Raw genomic sequence first — 26,968 nt, forward strand, 5'->3', positions numbered from 1 at the left:
CCTTTCACCACCACAAAGAGTTTTTCATGATCACTGATGTTCCCTCCTACAAGGCAGAAAGAGATGGGCACTGTCACCTCTGCCTCTGTGGCTCTCCTTTCCTGTGTCAATGTCTGGTAAACCTTATGCTTCTTGGATGCATATTTATATTCCTTCTGACTACCGAATCTTTTAGTCCTCATGATTGTCCTTTAATATTACATTCCGCACTTTGGCATTGTATTTAAGGTTTTAAATTTTTTTCCTTTCAGAATAAAATTGATCTCATTTCCAGATTTATCAGGACAATCTCATATATGGTAACAAGTTAGGTTATGACATAGATCCCAGTTTAAATATTACTCCAGAATTACTTACAGAGGCTTTCAATACAATAGGCAAAACATCATGGGGATAATTGGAATAAAATGATATTTCACTGTTTAATTAGTAGATGTATGCTCTGTTTACTTTGAAATTACCTATGAAAGTTTCTCAATTTCAATGAGAGCATCATTAAGCAAGATATAGATTTTACAAAAATATGACATATAAGTTAGAAATAAAGAAGAGTGGGGGAGATGAGAACAGAAAGGCATCATTTTTATTTGTGTGTGTTTTTTTTAATTTAGCCTATTCTGTCTATGTATCCTATGATATTCTAAAGTAGCTCATAATTTCTCCTATTGCTATACATATTCTCTGGTCAAAATAATTATAGGATTAAAGAGGTAAAAATTTTCTGTAACCATCTCTTCAAGCACTTACAGAAATAATTGTTATATAATTATCCATCAGGACAATTTATTGCTCTTTAACTTGCTATTAGAAAAGCAAGAAATAGGGTGGATCTTCTGAGTAAAGGAAAATATTTTCACTGAACTAGTGTCTTTATTCTAGGAAACACTTGCACTTCAAAGTCAAGTACGAATTTTTCTTCCTTAAGTCTGATTTTCTTCTTTTAAATCTAATTCTTTCTTTTCGGGTAACATCTCTGAATATTCTTACCTCTATTGTAAGATACATGAAAGCAAGTGTCATTGTGGAGGAAAGGGAAATTTTTCAGAAAGGTAAAAGTAAAGAGAGAGAAAAAAAGTAGCTATTCTTTGAATCCAATTCACTCTTACTTTGTTTCTTAACTGTGGATTTCCAATCATATCCAACCTTAGGTTTTCAAATCTTGACAAAGAATTTAGAACACAGGCAAGTTTGGCCATATGTATGCCATTCAAATGGCTGTACATTCTACAGATCATCTTCTTTAGTCATAAATATATCACACATAACCCTCCTATTCAACATTCTTTTTACTGTTATCAAAATCAGTTGTGCCCCAAATAGCTGAAAAATAAGAAATTAAAAATGAAGTTATTTCTTGAAATGCTAAGTTAAGACAGCAGATGTATCCTAAGTATATATGGCCATGACTACACCCCTTTTTCCACCTCTAAAATAATTTTTTATTTAAGAAAAATTAGGTGAGAAGTTTTATGTTATTAAAATTTATCTACACAATAGTTAAATTGTAAGGGAGATAATTTCAAAGGTATAAAAGAAAAAGGGCTAAATCTTGTGTTTAAGGAACAAGATAGAGAGGAAATTAAACACATCTTGTCCTACTTAATGATTTCTGAAAACATGAACTATAAACCTGTCTACCCAACTCTTTGTAGTGCCAAGTAAGAGAGTCAAAGCACAGACCCAGGTCAGTCATTACAACAGGGTTTAATGGAGGGAACACTTTCTCATTAAAGTAGTCAATAATGTCAATATTTGTTCAGGTAAACCTGTCTGAAGGTGTATCATTAGGCTTCGTACAACCATATATGACACTGCCCAGATGTCAGCTTCTTATCTCACATTTACTCTTGCTTGTCATGGAACCTCTTTTGACACAGGGGCATATATATGTGCCTGTGTGTGTTGATCTAATTTGAACAATTTCGATTGCAGCATCTCAAGAAACAATGTTGGTACAAATCAGGGGAAATTCTTCAAATGTTTGATACCAAATCTAGATTCTTTGTATCATATTTAATATTGAAGATCTCTGTTCAGTTCTTTCGACAAATGGCTCAGCTCATTGTCCTTGATCTTGTCAATGAATTTAAAATATCATGTGCTCTTAGGTAATTTTAAAGAGCTAGAAGACAACAAAAGATAATCTTATCTAAACTTCAATCACACAATGATCATAAATAGCTACGGAGTTTATATTCAACATCAAATACAACTATATATCTGCATATGTTTTATCAATAATTTCCTATTAAGGGGTGTATAGAAAAGTTATAGTAGAGCAAAGGATTCTTTGTACTTTCTCTTTCTAATCCAATATTCAACCTTTTTTTTCCTTTTCATTCTCTTGTGTTCACTCATCCACTAGATGCCAATGAATTTAATTTTTTACTCTCTTGCCCTGTACCCATCAGCTTTTTTTGTATTTGTAGTTAGTTTCTCAAAGTTATAATACCTTATTTTGTGTAAAAAGTTCATATTATTTTCTGATTCTGTTAGTAATAAACCAACTTTAGAACATCTGAAATATATTTTAAAAGGAAAAATATATACTATTAATAATATATATTTTCTGTGTATATATGAAACTTTTTTATGAAACTTCATTTTCATAGACTTTAATAATTAAATGCATATATTGAATTTTTCTTTTGTAAGAATATTTTTATCTTATAATATTGCATAACATTACATCTTACAAAATTGCCATATTTAATTAAAAATTTCCTGATTATTGGATTTTTATATTGATTCCTTTGTAAATAAGTATCTAATAATACAAATACTTGGTATATAGAGACTTTTACATGATCTATTCTAAGAAATGCAATTACTAACCCAGATTATGTATATTTTTGTCCATTTCTTTCAATTTGCAAATTCCTATCCTAGAGGCAGGACTAGTGGATTCTGTTACTTATACATGAAATTGTCAACTTGCTACTGCTTTCCTTAGAAAAGCTGGGAATAAATCTAATTTTGCTTAATAAACAGAAAAGTGCATTCAAAATATTGGCCAAACAATGAATACCTTGTATTTTCCTGTAATTTTTCTGTTTATGTCTGGAAACCAAATCTCAATTGAGGTTTTACTTTTTTATTGTTAATCAGTCAATTAATTAATTAATTTAAATAAAGTCTTTGTATAGTGATCCTATTACCAATTGTCGGATTATCTGTGTCCAAGTAATTTTTCTCCTATTGTGTGTGTATAAGTGTGTGAGTGTGTGTGCATATATATAGGAGTTTGGAACTCTCTTCCAGAATGCTTTCCAGTGTATTTTTGGGTTATATTCTAGCAATGTGAAACCCTCATTCAGCATTTGGAAAATGTAATAGAAGGAGAAGGCTTCATTGCTTCTACAGTGGTAGCAGATAGGCATATGTTCTCCAACACATGGCAGGTGTAAAGTGTTACCAAGGGCTTCTGAATATTCTTTAAACATTCTGCTTTGGTTCTCTAGGCAACTTATATTCTAGTTAGAAGAATCTGGTGTTCCCAGCTCTTCCTGATTTCCTAATTAGACAGTCAAGTGTTACACTTCCCTAGACAATTTAATTTCCTGGTATGAAATTCTACCTTGCTTGAAATAAATTCCTAGATTTTTATTTTCCTACATCAAATCTTACTGTTATAAATGAATATTTGACTCAAAGTTTCCTAATTTACTTTTACCACTTAATTTTATCATTATTTCAAAAAAGTTTTACATTTATAAAAACTTTTCTCACCTTTTTCTCATTTTCTAGTTTTCAAAAATCTCAAAAGTACAAAATGTAGCACACATAGAACAAAAATATCAACATTATGAGCTTGAAGGATTTGAGATAATTAGTCAAACTGATGCTTCAGCACCACAGCACACTTTGGATTACTTCTTATCAACAAAGATATTATTCTAATGTTTTTATACAGTACAGTTATCAAATAAAAATGAACATTGATAGCATACAACATCTTATTTTCTGATTTTACTCAATTTTCAACCAATGTACCAATAATGCATTTTAAAACAGAAGATTTCAATCCAGAATCATATGTTGTACTTAACTTGATTTATTTTTGGTCTATTCAAATCCTGTAATAATTCCTTAGTCTTTGATTCTCATGGCTTTGGTACTTTTGAAGACTGGAAGCCATTTATTCTGTAAAATACCTCAGTTTGTGTTTTTCTGATTATACTTGATGAATAGAACAGATTATGTATGTATGATAGGTATATCACAGAAGTGTTATTGTGGCCTTTACATATAAATTCTTACATTGCATGTACAGTGGTGTATTTTTTCAATTTGTTTCACTACTGGTGACATTAACTTAAATCACTTAAGAAATGCTGGCCATGCTTATAAAAATTAGGTTACTCCTTTTCCTCTAGGTTAAATACATACTTTTGAAGCAGTTTAATGGAAGTGGTGGGCATATATAAAAGTAGGAATGATAAAAATTGAAGGCAATATTTAAAAGTCATACACAATTTCCTTAGCATGGTGACTAAATAAATTTGAATTTCCAGGATTGCAGAAGGTTTAGTCAAGGAGTTAATTTGAAAAATATTTTTGTAACTTGATTCATTCATCTTACCTTATTTATCCAAAACCTTTACAATTGCTTTATTTTTCATTTTATCTTAAAATATAGTACATCTTAAGAGTGCTAGAAGAATCTATTAGTATTGCATATTTTTGTCTCATTTTTAGTTAACATTGTTTCTGCAGTCTAAGATCAGTGGTACTTATCCATAATTTGGAAATGTACTCTGTCAGGTTAATTTAAATATAGGGTTCAAATAATGAATCAAATACATTTTCCCTTTTAAGAGTCAGAATAGTGAGTGGCCAAGTGTGAATCTTGGAGTCATTCTGCCTAAATTCAAAACTGGGCTCTTTCAGGATAGCTGAGTGAACTCAGACCTGGTACTTAACTTCTGTTGGTTTCATTTTCCTTTCCATTCATTGGAGATAACATGATATCTATCTTATGAAATTGTTGTGAAGACTGAATGACTCAATGCATGTAGAACATTGAGAAAAGCACTTGCATTGTAAGTATGTTAAAATGTCGGGTTCATTCTCATTCTTTTAACTCCAAAGTAAATTTTTTAATATAAACCTGCAAGTGCTTTAATGCTTTCATGATTATTTTATTGCAGTCTGCTAACTACCTAATTACCTTAGATGTATATAGAGAAATTTCATTACCATAATAACTATCCAGCAGTAATCCCTGGAAGACTTTGTGATTAACAGAGATGGAGCCAAATTCTTTCCAAGTAATATGTGCTCTGATCTGACTCTTTATAACTTTAATATCAATGGAAATGTATTCACATAAGAAGTCACCTAATAAATGCAAACAATCATTTCATTATTTATATTATAAAACAAGAAAATGCTTATCCTCTCCTTAAAATTTTACAATAATTTCATTAAAAAATAAGAATGAAAAGATTATATTTTCCTGTGTAGGAATACATAGAAAAAGGTGTTTATATAGTATTTTGAGGCTAAACTGAAAAGCAAATGTTTGCAGTCTAAGTAGGATGATGATTCAGAAATGATGTTGATCAAGAACCAGAATCTCTTCAGGTCTTTTATAGTATATTCTTTTAAAAAATATTTATTTTTATTTATTTTTATGTGGTGCTGAGGATCAAACCCAGGGTCTCATGCATGAGAGGCAAGTGCTGTACCACTGAGCCACGACCCAGCCCAGGCCCTTTGTAGTATGTTCTGAAATGTCTTTCTAGAGTTGCTGAATCTACAGCCAGTAACTGGTTAGAAATATATTTCCTACATATTCAATATTTAAAAATGAAAAAAAATGCTATGAGAGATTAATTGCTGTAGATATCAATGTGTCAAAATAAAATAAATCAGGAGGAAAAATTAAACTGTTTATTCATATTATTAGAAAAGTAACTAAAACACCAACATATAAAATAGTACTTCAAAGATTATTTTAGGTATTTTTAAGACTGTATAGACATTGATTATAACAATCATTTTAAATTGTAAAGACTAAAGCTGACCAAATCCTCTTGGACAAGTTAACATAAAATACTATACACAAATATTTTTATTTTAATATATAAGTTCCTCATAATTGATTTATCTTTCATAGCATATTCTTTAACATCTGGCCTAATTCTTATAAGGATTTTCTACTACCATGTTTCTGAATTTTGTCATTAAATATACATTAATGTATGTTTAGATTGACACTTTGATTCTTTTCATGTACAAAAATATTATGAGAATGTATTTGGGGAGCACTTCAGAAATTTTAATGATAACTATAGATTATCAGTTAACATATTTTCCTTGTTCCTGAATTTCTTAGCATATACAATCATATAATTAGATATTTTGGTTTTATGTTAACATCCATTAAAAACCACTTAATTTAGAAAAAAATTCTTAAGTGTATAAGCAAAGTCATAAGTTAGAGTGTGAAAATCAGAAAATGCTGAAGTTCAAAAATTATCATTTCTCTTAATTAAGAAATAAAGACAAATAGTATTTTATACCAGATAGTATGTTAATAAAGATTAATAACTTTAAAAAGCATCTTTAACAAATCAATAAAAATTAAATTCTCAGAATTTTGAAATATCTTGAAAATAAGCATGTAATTACAGATGTATAAATAAATTATATAAAATATTTCACTCACTAAAATGTTCTTGCAATACTCCCTATAAAAACTATGATGCTGGGATGGGGATATTGGTAGAGCTCAATTGGTAGAGTGCTTGCCTAGCACGCACAAGGCCCTAGATTCAATCCTCAGCACCACAAAAATAAATAAATAAATGAATGAATGAATAAACAAACAAATAAATAATGAGTTTTGTGCTTTAAAAAAAAACCTATGATGTTGTACACCTGATATGGTTAAATGTTATAATATGCAAATCATAATCCAATGTTTCTATTTAAAATCAAAAACCAATCTGGTCAGTGTGTTCTGGGATTTTTTAATATCCAAGAATGTGAAATGTGTTTTAGAAGAAGTAAAACATTAGAGAAGATACATGGGCGAGTTACTTTTGCCTAGATTCCAGACAAGGAAGAGACTTATGTGTGGCTAGGGATGTGTTGCCATTCACCTGGGAGAAGCACTCTCTACAAGGATACACTGCTTCCCAGTGAAAATGAGGGTCACACACTGCTGCATTCAACAGAGAGTGAACAATCTTCTTTTATTCCTATTTTCAACAGTTGTAGCAGCTATTTTATTTAATATTAAGTTCCATAGATAATTATATATAATAAAAGTAAAAGCTGTATAAATTCATTGAGGTATAGTGAAAACTAATCCTTTTTTGAATAGTTTTCACTATATCTCAATATAAACTCTGTCAGTTTACAAACTGTCAGTTTGTAAACTGACAGTTTACAAACAGTCAAACAAATGACTGTCATTTTTTAATCACCTTGTATCATAAAATTTATATTTTCTTTTGATGCAACTTAAATACTTTGTATTTTTTACGACAAGAGTAGAGAATAGAGGACTTTTTTGAAGTCTCCAATTTAAAGGTAGAAACACATATTTTAGAGACAAAGAGCATCATTGAAGAAACATTGACAGGAGTCCTATATCAGAGTAGTAAAAAGGACAAGAAGGTAGAAAAGAAGGTCTTGTTATGGGCAGCCAATTAAATTGAGGTTCTGTATAATACAACATAAATATAGCCTATAATTTATGTCAAAATTATTTAAAATTATTTTCAAAGACTGTAATTATCAAGAAAATGACATCCTACTAGAATATCTAACCCTGTCCAACATTCCTTACTGAGCTCTTACTCCATATTAACACTGAGTGGTATATAAACAACAAGCATGCTAGAAGTTCAGCTTAGGTCTGTGCTATTTTGTAAAATCTTGGTAGATGCTTTGTTAGCTAAAATTTGCTTGAAATTTGGACAATCCCAGGTTTTTTTAATTGGTTAAGGAAATGAGTCTCAAAGGGACATAGCACTCAGGGTAGAAAATCACTGAATTTGGGGCAGTAAATACAGAATGATGGACTATATTTGTGCAGGAGGACAGAAGTTAAGAGGATTGATTGACTAAAAATCTTTAGGGTGGGAAAATTCAAACTAAGTTTGAGATTCTGTAATCATTCACTTAAAGTATTTCTGAACTTTATTTTGTTTAGCATATATTAGTACTTAGAATTTATTACTTAATGAATAGAATTATTAGTGGGTTTTCCAATCTTTAAAAAGATAAAATTAAATAATAAAATCCACAATTCCATTACCTTAACATCATATTTTATATATATATATATATATATATATATATATATATTAAAATTTATCTCTTAGTTTTTCTACATTGATTTTATTGCTTGGATCTTTCAGGAAGTGTATGTATTTTTTTTCTCGGTCTCAGGCTTAAAATAAAAATAGTTGAGAAATAAGAAAAATTATTGTGTGAGAATAAAAGCTTCAAAATAAACAGAGTTTTATTGGTTTGAAGGAAGCAGATCTGACATGCGGAGTCTAAGGTTATGATTGACATCTTTGGAAGCAGGCTGGGGAGAAGCCACTATGACCTCATCAGTCAGGCTTTCCTGTATCTGCTGACATGTTATAAGCATGTGTTTATGGTCCTATCTTCAGCTAGCAATAAGTCATTCTTGCAAATAAGATGTCCAGGAAATAACAACTTTAGAAAGCAAAATGAGACTTTAAAATGGCAACTTCAACATGAGACACTATGTAAGCTATTAACCTTGCATTAGATGATCCTAATTTTACATTATTCAAAAGCTACCCAATAAGGATCATTAGGCATTCTCTACACTAGGGATCACTCTACACTATAGGTCCTTGAAAATAGTACCATACTTAAAGTTTCACACTTACTGAATATTTTTAGTATATCCATAATAATTTGTAACTGATATGAGGAATATGTATGTATTTTAAGGAAAAAAAAAGATTTTGGAAATTCTCAATATTTTCTAGGAAATCTATTTTCTTATTTCAAATCCCAAAGATTGTTATCTGGGAGATGGGGAAAGATTTGGAAACATAGTACCTCTAAACCTTAGTTCACCAGAAATATTATAAATAACAAAATTTTAATTATTCTTGATAGTTTCTGATGATTCTTTTTTGGTGCATCATAATACTATTTTTGGAACACAGTCTCTGACTAAGTTTGAGTTCATTATTTTAATTTAGCAAATCCCTAGTCTGTTTCTACAGATGTATAAATAGAGAGGTAGACTTATTCTTGGTTATGCTACTTTTAATATATTATTCTAAGCTTATATATCTCCACAATCAACTTATATGATCTTTCTTCATCAGAAACAATGTGAAGATCAAAGAAATAGTTTAGTTTATCATGACAGACTTACATTTCAAACCAAGATTTTAGAGTTATTTATTTTCAGTGTGTCTTTGTGGAGATTTCAACATTCTGAGTTTACATAAGAAGGGAATCTAGAAATTACCAAAAAAAAAAACATAAGAATTCTTATAAACAAGCTGCTTTTTTGATTAAAAAATAAGATTAATTAATCACTCAGGTCAGGCTACATTTAATATCCTTACTTATTTGGTAGAAAACCACACAACACATTTTTTTAATCACATTTCCTTTTTCAAAACCCCTGAAGCACTCTGTTTTCAGAAGAAGGTCAAGGAGGAAGAATGCTGTCTTCAGCATGATTCTGATTTTAAACCTAAAATTACGTCTGCCCTGGATTCTGGATGACATTTTTAACCAATAAAATGCTTCATCTAGTGAGTTTACCCTGATTCTATAGTCACAGTTTCAATGGAGAATGGGAAATGTGAGAAACTGTGAGTCACAGCCACCATAAAATGTTACTTGAATGTGTACAGTTATTTCAAAAATGTTTCTTATGAGATATCAGATTTTTGACAGTACTATAAACAGTAAAAGAACGGGAACCACTTGTACTAAAATTTCATAAAAATAAATGATTCAGTAAGTCAACATGACTGCTTGATTTGCTAATAAACCACATCACTATTTCCACAGGATTGACATATGCTTTCCATCTACTCAGAACTAATAATTTGCATCTAGATTGAACAAACAACTATTTTGCATGTATATTGTACATTAATGTCTATAAAATAAGACTTCAGGGCTTGTTTAAAATCCACTAAGTGAAGAACTGGGTGCAGACTAGGATTTGGCAGTTTCTCACTTTGCCACTGGGGGTTGGGATCAAATTTATAGCATCATTTATCTCAAATATCTACATGTGGTTCCTGACATAACTGGTAAATGCAGACTCACTTGTTTCCTGCTTAGGAAAATAAAATCAACAATACTCATTTCCAGAGGTGAAATTCAGTAACTGGTTTTGTGGCACAACTATGGACCCTATCATTAAATTCAAAACGAGTCAGATAAGAGTATCCTGATATCAGCAAGAATGATCAGCAGAAAGTGTAAAATCAAAAGGTGGATGCCACAGAGCAGTTTAACATGGCTAATGATTCATTTTATAAACTAACTTCATAGAAGCAGTACAGAACAGTCATAAACTGAAGGTATTCCAAATAAGCTAAAATGTTAGGTGTACACATAAAAGATATTCCTGACAATTTCTCCTAAGATGTCCCCAATTGTCCAGAAAACTAGCTGAGGTGTTAATTCCACTCGCCCATGCAGACTAGACTTCAGTGTGCCCTGCCATTAATTCTTGTCATGATTCTCAAGGTCAAGCAACCTAGCTAAAATATAATTATGCTATATCTCTACCTTTGCACACCAGGAACCTACAATTTGCAAACTGAGAATTATCTTAAGAACTTTAAGAAGTCAATTGTGAATAAAAGTTTCAAGAAAGATGCTTCCTTCTCCTTGTCCACACCATTTGTTTCCTCAGTGGTTAGAAGTTTGAGCTATATTGTTATAGCCAAATTACCCAATTTTCTGATTCACAGTTTCATTATTTACAAAATCAGGATCATACAAACTTATTATTAGGGCATTTTGAAAATTCATTAAAGATAAACTTTACAAAGCTTTTATCATACTATCTAGCCGATAGATAACAACATATATTTAACAGTTACTATTTTGTTGTTACTGTTTTCAAACAATGGGTACATGTTACTAGTGGGAGACTGGATATAAGACCCCATGAGGTACATTCAACAAAGGCCTATGTTTAGCTGCATCTCTAAGCAGCTTGAAAATGTTCAACACAGTGATTCTCAAGTATTTTTTTTATAGCAGAATACAATGTTGCTATTGAATCTAGTGATCTAATTCAGATGGCAGGCATGTTAAGCCCGTTTGAAAGGGGAAGTTGACAGATTCAAGATTAAAACAAATGAAGCTGTAGTTGAAATGTGTATGTGAGAGGGGCCCATTAACTGTAGAACAGCTCTGGCAAGTTGATAGGTATGTCCAGGCTTTGCTATGCCACCTGCTGAGAAAATTTGATGTATTTTTTTTTCCTCATGAACATAGACAATTGAGTTCCTCTTGAGGGTGGGGGAAGCGGAGTCAGAAAGGTGAGGACAATATATAAGCAACTTACACAATTCCAAATTAAATCCTCCAAAATGTCCATAACTGAGATTCGTGAGGTTGGGTTTTTTTTGCACATTTTTGGCCATTGGGCTATCTTTTACTGTCATAGTAGAGGCTAAGCTGCACATTTTCTCATCTCTCTGGATAGGAATAAACAAGTGGTTCTTTGTAGATGAGAAATTGCTACAGTTTCTGGAAGAAAGTCTGCAGACACTGTGTCTTCTTTTTTACGCTACAGGCAACACCTAGGAAACAACTGTGCATTCACTGAATTGCTCTATACTGTCCACCTGATGCAGAGCCGTTGAAAGGACATTAGAGAGCCTGCCAGAAGTTGGGAGTTAAAACTCAAGCAATGCACCTGTATACAATACTCAGTTCCCTACTTCTACCAGTAGAATTATGAGAATGTAACCTTCCTGGGTCACAAATTGCTTCTGTGTAAAATGGGATTGATAATAGTATATATCCTACTAGGTTATTATAAAATCAAATTAATTAATATCTATAAAATATTTAAAGAGTGGTTGACTTGTGTCAGAACTCATTAAGTAGTAGAAAATAGAAGTAGTATTTAATCTCCTCCAGAAGAAATACTTCCTGATGATTTATATATTAAATATCAAGTCCTGTAATCCCAATGGCTCTGTAGGCTGAGGCAGAATTGCCAGTTCGAGGCCAGCCTCAGCAGCTTGGTGAGTCCCTAAGCAACTTAGAGAGACCTTGTCTCTAAATAAAATATATAAAAGGGATGAGGGTGTGGCTCAGTGGTTAAGATCCCTGAATTCAATCCCAAATACCAATGTACAAATATACATATCCATATATATGTGTGTGTATCCCTAGTATGTCTGTGTGTGTATGTGTCAAGGAATGTACCTGTATACAATACATATATTGTATAATGTATAATACATAGTATACAGGTATATATGCTATATAGTACCTAGTTTACAGGTATACATATGAATATATATATTGATTTGTATACCTCTATACTAGGTAGCAGGGATATATGTATGGAAATACACATACACACACTATATATGTGTGTGTGTGTGTGTATAGCTTGTGTTATACACACATACATATGGATAGGGATATATATACACACATTATATATAGGTATAGGGATATGTACATGTATATGTATAGGGATATAAATATATATCACTAAATTGTGCAAAGCAATTAGGTAGGTCTCTTTATTCAAATTTTATATCAAAGGACTAATTTAGCACCAAGTAAAATCTGATCCCTGTTTTACATCTGATAAATTTAAGGAACTATACCTGAAGGGGGGTGGAGGAGTTTTCAATTTCTTCTGTATCTTCCTTCTCCCCTTAAAGAAATATGTCTAGCAACTTCCTTAGCCCAACTGATTGAGGCAGATTGAGTGTTACAGATGCCTATCAATTAATTGTAATCCATGACAGTTTATTTTAACAACATTTAATTTAATCAGAGATAAATGCAAAGATACATGAACAAGGTTTTATGTTGATCTAATTCAAAATCTACATTTTGTACTTAAAGTAATGTGTCTTCATTTGGCTTTCTCTCTAAAAGCTGTCCTTTCCCTTTTCTGTGAAGGAGGGGATTCTGAAATGGGCACACTCGTCCTTGGTCCCTGCTGGCTGCACTTGTTCCCATTTACTTTCCTCACAAGGGACAGTGCTAAGGTCAGTGTGGTTTAAGTGCTCTAAAATGCATGGTGCTTCATCTAACTCAAGCAGCCATTGTACAATCCTCAAGCCCATAGGTATAATTGTAATAACATAAATCAATGTGAACTTTTGTGCTTCCAAAGGATAATGCAATTAATGTAGATAATGAATCTTTTATTGACCTTGGAGTCTCTTGAATTTATTTATTTGTGATCAGACCTTAAGCTTTCCTGGATTTTACAATATTCTCATCAATATCTGTATCTATATATAATTATAGCTTGTGTTCTGAATAATTGGACAGTGGTTCAATTTTTATTCAGATTTGATGTGACATGATGTCAAAGGAAAAAAAAATAACTAGGTATATAATGCACTTAATCTCCAAATAGATTACAAAAATTCAATTCTATGTAGAGTAAATGCATGTACCAGCATTAACAGAAACCCCTCATACACATAAGACAGGCCTCTAGCCAGAGGAAATGTGGTGGCCCAGATAGTGCAAATGACATCTTTGGCCTGAGGTAAACAGGCAACATGCTGTTATATTTCAGAGCACAAGACAAGAGCCTCTCCAGATCTGTGGCATTTTTCTAAAGCTTACTCATGCTGTTTTAGAATACCTTCTCTAAAGGAAGATAGCACATTCTGACACTACCATCTTAGAGAAGATGGAGAGATTATGGATTTTCTTAATAGGAATGGAGAAAGGGGGAAACTGTTGTTTTAAATGTTGAATACAGTGTAGTTTTACATTATCAGTTAAAAAATTCAAATGTTTTAATACAATATGCTCATTTATAGCAACTATACCCCACCACATCTTTTCTTGCATATATTCAGATATCATTTAAAGTTTTCTCAAATATTCAATAAAAGTTGATAATAAGATCTCTAATGTTAATATGTTAAACCATTGAGATGATACAAAACACACATATTACTTTAATGGTGGTTATTTAGAAAGACAGGATACCAAAAAATGATTTATTTTATGTTTTTACTATATATGTAAAATTTTTCATTTTTCTGGTGTTGATTTTTCCTATTTAAATAAATTAATTTGTAGGGATAAATGTTACCATGTACAGGTTGTATTAACAAGTTAAGAATGTAGATGTTATAAAAGAGTTAAAAAATCATTTGGCTAAGTATATAGTCTTTGCCTGGCTTGTAAAAACAGACAAGCAGACACATTGCATGGCTATAAATCACGGATGCAAAGTAATGCTTCTATTTACTCAATTTCAAGGTTATATGAAAGTATATTTATTTATTTGCTTTACTAATCAAATAAAATTATATATATTCACTGAATGCAATATATTGTTTTGAAATATGTATATATTGTGAAATGGTTAAATTTTATTAGTTAACATGTACATTAACTCATGTATTTATTTTTTTGTGATGAAGACTATCAAAATTCGGTCTCTTGTAATTTTCACTAATATAATACAGTGCTATTAAGTATAACCATAAGATTGTACAATATATAACTTGAACTCATTTTTTTTTCTAAAGTTCTTTTATTTTTTTGACTGAAATCTCTCCAACTTCCTTCCTACCCTTTCATAACCATTCTTCTAATCTTTACTTCTGTGAGTTCAACATTTTAGATATTTGAATAAGATACATAAATAAAAGAATGAATGTGAAGTATTTGTTTTTCTGAGCCTAGCCTGTTTAATTTATTTAGGGTTCCTAGAGAAATACCTGCAATACTATCCTTTGGTTCTTTTTTGGTGTCCGTGCCATATTGAAAAATTGTAATGTCATGTGTAGCTAATAAAAAAAAGAAAAATACCATTATGAATGAATGGGCTGTTATGAAACTGCTGTATTTGAGCAGTACATCCTGACATCTCAGTTCTCAAATATTTATGAGAAGTAGCATTTAACCACTTAAACATAGCTAACAATCTATGACAAAAACAGGAAAAAAAGTTTTCTTGCCAACAAGCACAACTTTACTTAGTTTAAAAAATATATATATATGCATTTATTAATTTATTTTTGATTTCAGATATTGAGCTCAGGCTGTTTAACCACTGAGACACATCCCCAGCCTTTTTATAAGATTTTTTTTGTGGGGGAGCAGGGTCTTTTTAAGTTTCTTAGGGCTTCACTAAATTGCTGTGGCTAGCCTTGATCTGCCTCTGCCTTCTGAGCCACTGGGGTTATTTCGTGTACTTTTGTGCCCAGCTCTCACTTAATTTTTATTTCTTGAAATATTGCAAAGCAACAAATACCAAAAGTAAGTAATGATTTGACTTCTAAACTTTACTACACCACTCATTAGTATCTTAGGTAAGTCATTTAACATTTTCAACAAACATTTTTATGTAAACTGTGTTTCCTTGTATGGAAAATGCTACCTTACTTTAAGTTTTTATGAATATTAAATGAAACGAGAGGTGTTAGGAATTGAAAATACAGAAATTACTATGAAACAAAAAGCCCTGTAACTAATACAAATGAAAGTTCAATGGCTACCCTAACCAGTTCTTGAGTACCTCTAAGAAAGAAAAAATCTGGTCAATTTGTCAACATATTAAAATTGAGTATGGACAAGCTCAGGGAGTGTGTAATGAGTTCAGGAAAATAATTTTATTTATTGGAAATGGTAAAAAAAATTAATAGAAAGATTATGCATTGTTTACATAAAATACAAATCTCTACCAGGTATATGACCTAGGTTTACCTTGACAGAGTTATTTTACAACTTTTTGTAAATTATAGATCATTAATAGATGTGTTTATTCTTTCTTGCTCATAGAAATTTAATTATCTTCCCTCTAGCATGTGGCACAACCAGTTTTGACACAATTTATATATTCTTTTCAATATTGCCACAATTTATATATTCTTTTCAATATTCCCAATTTCTAATATTCCCTGTTTCAAAATTCTTTCTTGAACTAGTTATAATGTCCTTGGTAACCACACTACAAAAGTAGAGCATTAAAATGTGTTAATATTTATATCTGTATGAGAGTTACAATTCTATCGTTTTAAAATTGTTTTAATTTTTACAGAATATTTGTTATTTAATGTGAAATTTTTGATTTTTTATTTTAGATTGCCCTTGTTGTAAAAAATGTTATTTTGTCTGATGACAATGAGCAGTTACAGTGAATATTCTGTACCTCAATTTTGGATAAATTTTATTACTTCCTGAGATATGGCTTTCCTTTTGTACTTCTGAAGTAATGTTTTTATTATTTCTGTAGTGTCTGGTTGATCTTGATGCTTCCCCAATCTGGTGATTTACCTTTCTTAAGATGCTGTTAAATTACAAAGAGTGGTATGGTAGCCTTGCTGATCTCAAAGCTTCTGATAACTGAATTTAGGGTTGTCTCTCCTGTCAGGCAAACATTACCATATTATGTGAATTGACTGCCTAAATAACTCTGCTGGAAGAAACCATCTTGCTGCCCATCATGGAAACTATCTTACTGATACCAAAGATAAAAAGTTAGTTAAAGAGGGATCAGTTGGATGATTATTTGAATGAGCAAAAGACACAGGGTGAAAGAAAGTCCCTGAGATCAAGGGAGGAAGAGGTTAGTCACATAGCTGAAGAACATTTTGTTAGTTGAAAGAGGCTAAAGGAGTCTATTGTACTTGAGAACTAAGTAACCACTGGTATCTTTGTGAGAGTGCATCATAAAGTGTTGATGGATCAAATATAATGAAGAGTTTTGATGAATGAACAATAAGAGAGAAAGGAAACACTAGAGGAAGATAGTGTTTTCCCTAAGTTTTGTTGATACTTCTATATCCACAAATAATAAATGTCAACAGAAAGATAATACAAAACTATAAAAAACAAACAAACAAACAAAACTTAGCTGCATGTGTATTGACTTGTACATACTCCTATGCATTCCTCTAAATACCTACAATCTTAAAAATGGAACTTCAAAGTATCTATTATTATGTATATAATTTAATCTTGGGGAGTACTAGGATTGAACCCAGGGCTTTAAATGTATCTATAGGCTACTCTACAATTGAGCTATAACCCTAGCTCTTTAAGTTTATCTCTTAATAGTCAATTTTCCCAGTTAAACTCCTTTTTTTATAAACACCTTTATTGATAGAATATTCTTCTGGCAAAATGATAAATAATAAAATAGGTAATATGAACTTATTTACTTGTTTTTCTGTTGAGAGCCACAGCCAAAGGGGCCCCAGCAAACTTCCAGCTGCCAGCAAGCTTCAGACTGCCCCAGCAACATCTAGCTGATTGGCTCCTCTGCGGTGATGTTCATTGGGCTGTTTCCCTGCCCTTCAGACTGCCAGCTGATGATTGGCTCACAGCTGCCCCAGCAACATCTAGCTGATTGGCTCCTCCACGGAGCTGCTCATTGGGTGACTTCTTTGGCTCTGCCCACGCAACCCAGCCAATCGGCCTCAAGAGGAGGAGGATTGTGGGAGGAAAAGGCTGGTGTGGGGGAGAGAGGCTTGTGGAAGCCGGTGGTGGCAGTTGGGCTCTGAGGGTTTTTCCCTGGAGCTGTTTTGTTTGGCGTTTGTAGTTCTAAAAATAAAGTTAGTTTCTTTTTGACAAGTGGCTCCTGATTTGTGCCAAGCCAGACTTCGGCATTTGGTGGCTCGCACGGGGAGCAACTGAGGGTAAGTAAACTGCTCGCCCCTGAGGGCAGGGCGAGAGGATGGGGAGCCATTCTAAGATTCCTCTTTTGTTTTGCTTCATTTTTGTTTTAACTTGCCTGTCCCTGGAGATGAGTGAGAGGGAAGAAAAACCACTCACATCTGGGGAAAAACTATTTGCGTTTGAGGAACAGATAGGGAGAAAGGACGGATGCATATGTCAGGAGGATAGAAAGGCTGTTATAATGATTTTGTGTGGTTCCCTTTTTATTGGATTCTGTCTCGGTTTTGTTTGGCGTCATCTTGTTGGGTTGTATTATAGTAGAAATACGGGATCAGCAATTAGTAAAAAACAAACCGAAAGAGTGTTAAGTAAATTGTTAGAGGAAGGAAGCTTCCCAGTAAAACCAAGAGCAGTCAGGGCATACGTTGATGTAATACAAGAATATAGCCCATGGCTTTTTAAGGAGGGGTTGTTAGATATATCACAATGGAACCATCATGGTGAAGATTTAAAAAGAATAGAAAAGAACAACCCAGGGACTCTGCCAGTTGGCACATTGTCATTGTGGACGTTGGTATCTAGTTTGCTTAGTCCAAAGCCTTCAGTTCAGACAGAGGTAGAGGAAGAAGAAGACATATTGATTCAAGTAGAAGAGGAAGTCTCTCAAGTTAGTCAGACAGAGGAAAAGATTCAAGTAAAAGCTCGAGCTAGTCAGAAAGAGGAAAAGATTCAAGTAAAAGAGAAGGTCTTTCGAGATAGTGAGACAGAGGAAGGAAGTTTAGAGCAGAAAAATCTATCAGGGGAAAAGTTAAAACAGGTGACTGCTAATAAGACCCTTTTGTTAGAGAGCGTAAGTGTCCAACCAACAGCACCGCCTCTACAGGAGACTGCTACTAACAGCATTCTATCACCAGAGGGCGTAAGTGTTCAACCAACAGCGCCACCTCTACAGGAGACTGCTACTAACAGCACTCTATCACTAGAGGGCATAAGTGTCCAATCAACAGCACCACCTCCATATGCTAAGAGACTCCCAACCCCCGCAGTTGATAGTTTGGATCCTGAGACAGGATCTCAAGTATGCCCTGTATTTGAGGTAGGAGGGCAGCGAACTTACCAGGGTTTAAATTTCAAATCAGTGAAGGAGCTAAAAGAGGCTGTAGCAACCTATGGTCCTCAAGCACCCTTCACTGTAAGCTTGGTCGAATCCATTACCAACTTAAGCATGACGCCAGCAGATTGGGCTAGTTTGTGTAAAGCTGTGCTAAATGGAGGACAATACCTGTTATGGAAGGTTGCCAATGAGGAATTTTGCAAGGAGACGGCTAGTCGAAATGCAGCAGCTGGTTATCCTCAGAGAAATCTAGATATGTTGTTAGGAAAGGGACCTTATGAGGATCGGCAGCAACAACTTGCATATGATCCTGGTGTATATTTACAAATTGCTGTAGATGCAGTTAGGGCATGGAAGTCTTTACAAGAACCTGGAGGTTTACAAGGTCAATTATCTAAGATAATACAAGGAGCTAATGAACCTTACGCTGAATTTGTAGATAGGCTTATTCAAACAGCTACCAGAGTTTTTGGGAATACAGAACAAGCAATGCCATTTATAAAACAACTGGCTTATGACCAAGCGAATCGTTGGTGTAGAGATATCATTAGACCATGGAAACATGAAGATTTAAACACATATATTAAATTATGTAGAGACATTAATGAACAAGGGCAAATTGTGGCAGCTGCAGTAAAACAAGCTTTAGATGCCAGAGACATTAATGAACAAGGGCAAATTGTGGCAGCTGCAGTAAAACAGGCTTTAGATGCCAGAGACATTAATGAACAAGGGCAAATTGTGGCAGCTGCAGTAAAACAGGTTTTAGATGCCAGAGACATTAATGAACAAGGGCAAATTGTGGCAGCTGCAGTAAAACAGGCTTTAGATGCCAGGCCAAGAACATGCTACAATTGTCAACAAACAGGACATTTTAAAAGGAATTGCCCCATAGGAGGAGGGTTTAACAAAACTAGGTATCAAACAAGTAGAATACCGGGTATTTGCCCACGATGCCGTAGAGGGAGACATTGGGCTAATGAATGCCGTTCTCAAACCACCATAGAGGGTACTCCATTATATTGGGCTAATGAATACCGTCCTCAAACCACCATAGAGGGTACTCCATTATCAAAAAACGAACAAGGACAAGGTGTTTATCCACAATATCGTGGACAAAGGCATCGGGCTCCGTTGCCAAAAAATGGACAGGGGGCCCCAATGCTCCGGGGCCCCAAACCACAAATATACGGAGCACTGGAGGAACCCAGCAACCCCAGCAACCCCATCAGGGTAGTGCCCAGCACATCAGATCCCTCATCAGACAAACCAGAGGGAGCGCAGGGTTGGACATCTGCGCCTCCACCAAATCAGTACTAACTCCAGAGATGGGAGTTCAAATCATTCCCACAGGGGTAAAAGGACCTCTTCCCAAAGGAACAGTAGGCTTATTATTGGGACGCAGCTCTTCTACTCTAAAAGGACTTTTGATAAGTCCTGGGGTAATTGATTCCAATTATGAAGGTGAAATAAAAATTATAGCCAGTTCTCCAAAGGGTATATCAGTAATTTCACCAGGAGATAGAATAGCACAGTTACTAATAATACCAAGCCTACATGATAAATTTTCCAGTCATGTTGTAGAAAGAGGTTCCAAGGGATTAGGCTCCACAGGTGTAGATTGGGCTATGCTTTCTTTAAATTTAGATTCTCGCCCCATGCTAAAACTAAATATTCAAGGACATGAATTTAATGGGCTACTGGATACAGGTGCAGATCTTAGCATCATCTCTCGTCAAGAATGGCCAAAACATTGGCCATTACAACAAGCCACTCAATCGCTTCGAGGCCTAGGAGTGGCGACTAATCCCGATAGAAGTGCAATGCTATTAGATTGGAAGGATCCTGAAGGATGTGAAGGAACTATACAGCCATATGTATTGGATCATCTTCCCGTAAATTTATGGGGACGAGATGTCTTAGATCAATTAGGTTTGACATTAACAAATAATATCAATCAAAATGCACCCACTATTATGGCTAGACAAGGTTTTAGGAAAGGAAAAAGATTAGAAAGACAAGAACAATGTATAGCAGCACCAATACAAATAGATCAAGGAACAGACAGACATGGGTTGGATTTTCACAAAGGGCCACTGAGACAATAAAAATTACATGGAAATCAGAAAGACCAGTATGGGTTCCTCAGTGGCCCTTGACTAAAGAAAAGACACAAGTAGCCCATGATCTGGTCAAACAACAATTAGCGGAAGGACATATACAACCTTCTGTATCTCCCCATAATACTCCCATTTTTGTCATCAAAAAGAAATCTGGTAAATGGAGATTACTGCAAGATTTAAGAGCCATTAACAATGAAATGGTCATTATGGGACCTGCTCAATCGGGGATTCCTCAATTGTCTGCTTTGCCAAAAACTTGGTATGTTTTAGTTATAGATATTAAAGATTGTTTTTTTTCAATTCCAATTCATCCTGAGGATAGTCCACGTTTTGCATTTACTATCCCTGCACTAAATCATGAAGGTCCTGATCAGAGATATGAATGGAAAGTACTCCCTCAAGGGATGGCTAACAGCCCAACTATGTGTCAAATTTATGTTAACAAAGTAATCCAGCCACTTAGAAATCAAAATCCTGAACTACAAATATTTCACTATATGGATGATGTGTTATTGGCACACAAAGCTAAAAACACATTGCTAGAATGTTATGCCACACTTACAAACTTATTAAAAAATTATAATCTAGAGATAGCAATAGATAAAGTGCAATTAAATTTTCCAATTAATTATTTAGGAGTTCTATTATCCTCAACCATGGTCCGTCCACCAAAAATTCAAATACGAGTAGATCAACTCAAATCACTTAATGACTTTCAAAAGTTATTAGGAGACATAAATTGGATAAGGCCTTATCTAGGTATTCCAACAGGAGAATTGGGACCTTTATTTGATATCCTAAAAGGTCCATCAGATCCAAATTCACCCCGAATGTTAACGCCTGAAGCAAGAAAGGCATTAAAAATCATTGAAACATATATGGAAAATATGCATTTGGATAGAATTGATATAAGTTTGCCTTTATTATTTATTGTATTACCAACAAAAAATATTCCTACAGGAGTATTTTGGCAAGAAGGTCCATTATTATGGATACATTTATCTTATTCTCCTAACACTATTCTTACTAGATATCCTGAGGCTGTAGGACAATTAATACTCAAAGGAATAAAAACAGCAAAGGCAGTGTTTGGAATTTCTCCCCATAAAATTATTACTCCATATACTATGAATCAAATTGATGAATTAGCTAATGAGTTAAATACTTGGGCAATAATAATGTGCAAATCTAATGTTTCATTTGATAACCACTTACCATCTAATCCTTTATTGTCTTTTTGGTCATTGCATCCTGTAATTTTTCCAAAAATGACAAGAAAAACACCTATCATGAATGCTCCAAATATATTCACTGATGGGTCAAATAATGGTACAGCAGCAATAGTTACACCTGATCAAACTTTTACATTTTTAGTACCCAAACAATCAGCTCAAAAGGTAGAGCTTAATGCAGTATTACAAACTTTTGTGATGTTTAAAGATTCTGTATTTAATTTATTTTCTGATAGCCAGTATATAGTTAATGCTATAGTATCCCTTGAAGATGCTGGTAGAATTTCCCCTTCTTCTACTGTTTTCTCTTTGTTTTCCACTATACAAAGTTTAATCTGGGACAGAAAAGATCCATTCTTTATAGGACATATCAGGGCACATACAGGATTGCCTGGAGCCCTTAGTTTAGGCAATGATTTAGCAGATAAAACTACACGTGACATACATATTTTCTCTGTACTAGAAGAAGCTATAAATTTTCATGAAAGATTCCATGTCAATGCTAATACTTTACAAAAGCGTTTTAAAATAACTAAGGAACAAGCTAGACAAATAATAAAACAATGTCAAAATTGTGTGACCTTTTTACCACAAGTTAATCTTGGAGTCAATCCTAGAGGATTGATGCCTAACCATATTTGGCAGATGGACGTCACACACTTGCCAGAATTTGGAAAATTAAAATATTTGCATGTTACAATTGATACTTCTTCTGGATTTTTGATGGGCTCCCTTCATGCCGGCGAAAAAACTAAAGATGTTATAGCTCATTGCTTACAAAATTTTGCCACTGTGGGCATTCCAAAACAGTTAAAAACAGATAATGCCCCTGGTTATACGTCTACTTCTTTTAAACAATTTTGCTCATCATTTGGCATTACTCATATAACAGGAATCCCATACAATCCACAGGGTCAAGGCATAGTTGAAAGAGCTCATCAAACTATTAAAATGTACTTATTAAAGCAAAAAGATGGAATTGGGAAGGGGTATATATTCCCCAAAGATAAACTTAAAATAACGCTTTTTACTCTAAACTTTTTAAATTTGGATTCATCAGGACTTAGTGCTGCAGAAAGGCATATGTGTCCAAAAAATGTACATAAGCCCAAGGTACTTTGGAAAGATATTCTAACAGGACAATGGAAAGGTCCTGACCCAGTAATTGTCTGGAATCGGGGGTCTGTTTGTGTGTTTCCACAGGAAGAACAGCAGCCGATTTGGATTCCAGAGAGATTAACCAAGGTTCTGACCCAGAACAGCAGCCGATTTGGATTTCAGAGAGATTAACCACGGTTCTGACCCAGTGATTGTCTGGAGTCGGGGGCCTGTTTGTGTGTTTCCACAGGGAGAACAGCAGCTGATTTGGATTCCGGAGAGATTAACTAAAATCCTGACCCAGTGATTGTCTGGAGTCAGGGGTCTGTTTTTGTGTTTCCACAGAGAGAACAGCAGCCGATTTGGATTCCAGAGAGATTAACTAAAGCGATTTCTACAGACCAAAAAGAAGATGATTTAGCTCAAATCCATAATAGCTGATATCCAAAACTCCAATTTGGCTATCCTTACATCTGCGACAGAACCAGGATGCTTTTTTCAATATCTATTTTATTATTGCCCTTTCCCATATCATGAAGTTCTATTTTATTTTTTTGAGCTCATACAGACCTAGGTTAATGTTTTGCTGATCAGTTCTATTTTTTTTTTTTTTTTTTGACTATAGAGTTTTTAAACATTGCAATAGAGATTTTACCTGTAAAAAGTTATAAGGCCTTTACTATTGTGTTATGTGTTGTATGTATTATATTATGTGTGCACACTTGTGTTTTGTGTTATATGTTTGAATGTACGTATGTCCAATGTACATATTTCTATATATCATATATGATGAGCGCTCATGAAAAGATGGATCCAAATATTTTTTTTTTATTCACGTGATTTAAATGGTTTAATTTAAATTGGGTAAATAACTGTTAAGAATTGTTTTAATATGTAAACAAAAAAGGAGGTTAACAGATCTGTTTGTTTACTCTCACCTTTAGTTTTCATTATATTTAATAATTCTCTTCACTATAATGTAAATTGTTAAGAAAATTGTTTTCTTTTAGTGTCTTCTGGAATGTTACCTAATTTTTTCTTTAGCCATTATTGCCAGAATTTCTATCTTCATCCCAGTGCCGATGAAGATAATATAAATTGTTAAGAAAATTGTTTTCTTTTAAGAAAATTGTTTTCTTTTAGTGCCTTCTGGAATGTTACCTAATTTTTTCTTTAGCCATTATTGCCAGAATTTCTATCTTCATCCCAGTGCCGATGAAGATAATATAAATTGTTAAGAAAATTGTTTTCTTTTAGTGTCTTCTGGAATGTTACCTAATTTTTTCTTTAGTCATTATTGCCAGAATTCCTATCTTCATCCCTGTGCCGGTGAAGACAAAGATAAAACTAATCTACAGTTTCTGCAATAGCCATCACTGAACTGCTTACAGAACTTACACTGAACTGCTTACAGAACCGTCAATTGACTTGGTATATCTTCCTCCCTTCTGCTTGTCATGATCATTCAGCTAAAATTTGGGGGTCAACAGAGGTGAGGCAAAGAACCTCACCCCCCCCCCCCCCCCGCTGAGACCTCTCCACAGGTGTGGCTGTACTGGACCGGTAGTCAATGACGGGTAAGATCCAATTACAATGGTACCAACCTAAGACAGGAGGCTGACGCCCTGAGGTCAGCTCATCCGAAGACGGGTAAGGACCATATGTATTGGACAACCTAAGGCAGGCACGGTCCATAAGCCACATGCTTGTTGTTTAAACAGAGAGGGGGAGATGTTGAGAGCCACAGCCAAAGGGGCCCCAGCAAACTTCCAGCTGCCAGCAAGCTTCAGACTGCCCCAGCAACATCTAGCTGATTGGCTCCTCTGCGGTGATGTTCATTGGGCTGTTTCCCTGCCCTTCAGACTGCCAGCTGATGATTGGCTCACAGCTGCCCCAGCAACATCTAGCTGATTGGCTCCTCCACGGAGCTGCTCATTGGGTGACTTCTTTGGCTCTGCCCACGCAACCCAGCCAATCGGCCTCAAGAGGAGGAGGATTGTGGGAGGAAAAGGCTGGTGTGGGGGAGAGAGGCTTGTGGAAGCCGGTGGTGGCAGTTGGGCTCTGAGGGTTTTTCCCTGGAGCTGTTTTGTTTGGCGTTTGTAGTTCTAAAAATAAAGTTAGTTTCTTTTTGACAAGTGGCTCCTGATTTGTGCCAAGCCAGACTTCGGCATTTTTCTAATTCATATACCACTAACATATGTGTAATATTTTACAATTCACAAGTGTCTTTACACATTTATTTAATACTTAATGTCAATGAAGTAAACTGTGGAGGAATTTTTGTACTTAGTTTACAATTAGAAAACTGAAGTTACTATACTTAATTATATTGCTCAAAATCACAAAACTGTTATTCAAGTCATTCATTAAACTGTATGTCAGATCCAATGAATAAATGGCATGTACTATTCTTTCTATAATTCCAAATTTAATGTGAGAGAGAGGCATATGAACAAGCACAAAGAAATTACTCCAAGTGGCCTGTGGGAGGGCCCTAAACAAGGTAGGAAAGAGTTGTCACTTTTGTTTGTATCATGATAGAATATACAGTGTAGCTCAAAATAGAATAACAATGTCATTAATTGAAAGAAAAACAGAGGGACACATTTATAGATTATCTGGTGATAAATGTACTAATGACTTCTTAGAAACCTCTTCCTGAGAGATGCACTTGTATAAAATGAAATAAACGTTATCCAAAGATACTACTGATTTTTTTGTGAACAAGTAGAGCAAAATGAATGCATAAGTTTATGGACATCTTTTCAAGGTAAGCCTGTCATGAAAGCACAATGAAGATGAGTTAGAGAGTTTTACCAAAACACCATAAAGTATATTTGTGATCTTCAATTTCAAAGATTCATGCTGTCTGTCCTCATCAGAAAAGTTGACCATTGTTAAAGAAGAGCTCTTTGGAACTGAAACGTTCAGCAAGCTCAGAACTATTTTAGCCATCTCCTAAAATGGCAGAGAAAAGCAGGATGCAACAAAATCTGAGTTGGTTCAAAAATTAGAATAAGTAATATTTATACAGATTGCTTGCTATCTCTACTTAGAATATGAAGGGGCAATGGTTAGTGATAGAACTCAACAAAAACTCAACAAGGAGCTTTTATTAATTGGAGTCACAGGAATGGAAGAGAACCAGAGAAATAAAAGGTTCTGGTCTGAACTGATAGTAGCCAATAAAAAGCTGTGGAATTGATTTCTAAGAAGTTCTGATGTCCTACTTGTTATGAATGCTATTTTGTTTTCTTTCAATATCAAATATGGAGGCTGGGATTATAGCTCAGTAGTAGTGTTTGCATGTAGTAGACAGTGGTTTTTGATCCCCAATACTGCAAAACAAACAAACAAAACAAAAAATAATATATATGTATATATTTATACACACACACACACGCACACACACACACACACACAGAGAGAGAGAGAGAGAAAGAGAGAGACAGGTCGACTTTTAGTTTTCAGTGTAGCATGTAAGGTGTTTTGAAGTTTCCATTCTAATAAAACATCTAAGAAGAAACTGGTTGGGTGCTGTAGTGCAAGCCTGTAATTCCAGTGGCTCT

Source organism: Ictidomys tridecemlineatus, chromosome 4 (assembly GCF_052094955.1).
Source record: "Ictidomys tridecemlineatus isolate mIctTri1 chromosome 4, mIctTri1.hap1, whole genome shotgun sequence".
Lineage (NCBI taxonomy): Eukaryota > Metazoa > Chordata > Mammalia > Rodentia > Sciuridae > Ictidomys > Ictidomys tridecemlineatus.